Below are 478 nucleotides of genomic sequence, written 5' to 3'. Positions count from 1 at the left end.
CCTTCAGTAGCTCAGTTGGTAGAGCGGAGGACTGTAGTGGAAGCATAGAAATCCTTAGGTCGCTGGTTCAATTCCGGCTCGAAGGACGTACTTTTTATGGGGTCGTCTAGGAACGGGAGGGTTCCCTGTTCGATTTCGTACTACACCTAGAGAGCCTGGCTGAACCCAATAACTGCTCCTAATGTGCAAGTTGGCTCATGTATGAATGGTGGAATGTGAGGTCATTGTGAAGAAATCTGGGTTCCATTGTTTTGAACCATGTCACATTTATTTGGAGGCATTTGGGAGGGTTACTACAGAACAGAGGAGAAGAATACCGTTATGCATCTCTGTCCAGCCAGGATCGGGGTATGAATTTTTGCAGCCCTGCCTAAAATGGGCAGCTACTACGAAATCACAGACCACACACACTCTGACAAGCATTAGAGCAAACAGTTGTATGCCCTTTAAACTCATTTGATTTGTACAGGCTTTCTAA

The 478-nt window shown here is 45.8% G+C and overlaps 1 non-coding gene across 1 annotated transcript; it reads left to right on the top strand.

Annotated features, from left to right (window-relative positions):
- trnay-gua (transfer RNA tyrosine (anticodon GUA)) lies at positions 1-86 on the top strand. The gene is given in 2 exon segments: positions 1-37; positions 51-86. It is a non-coding gene; the product is annotated as a tRNA-Tyr (tRNA).
- The last annotated feature ends 392 nt before the right edge of the window (positions 87-478 follow it).

Source organism: Genypterus blacodes, unplaced genomic scaffold (assembly GCF_046128005.1).
Source record: "Genypterus blacodes isolate CSIRO-AG114 ecotype Tasmania unplaced genomic scaffold, CSIRO-AGI_Gbla_v1 ptg000052l_1, whole genome shotgun sequence".
NCBI classification, from domain to species: Eukaryota; Metazoa; Chordata; class Actinopteri; order Ophidiiformes; family Ophidiidae; genus Genypterus; species Genypterus blacodes.
Note: the sequence above shows the minus strand (reverse complement) of the source record. Positions and strands in the feature narration are given on the sequence as shown.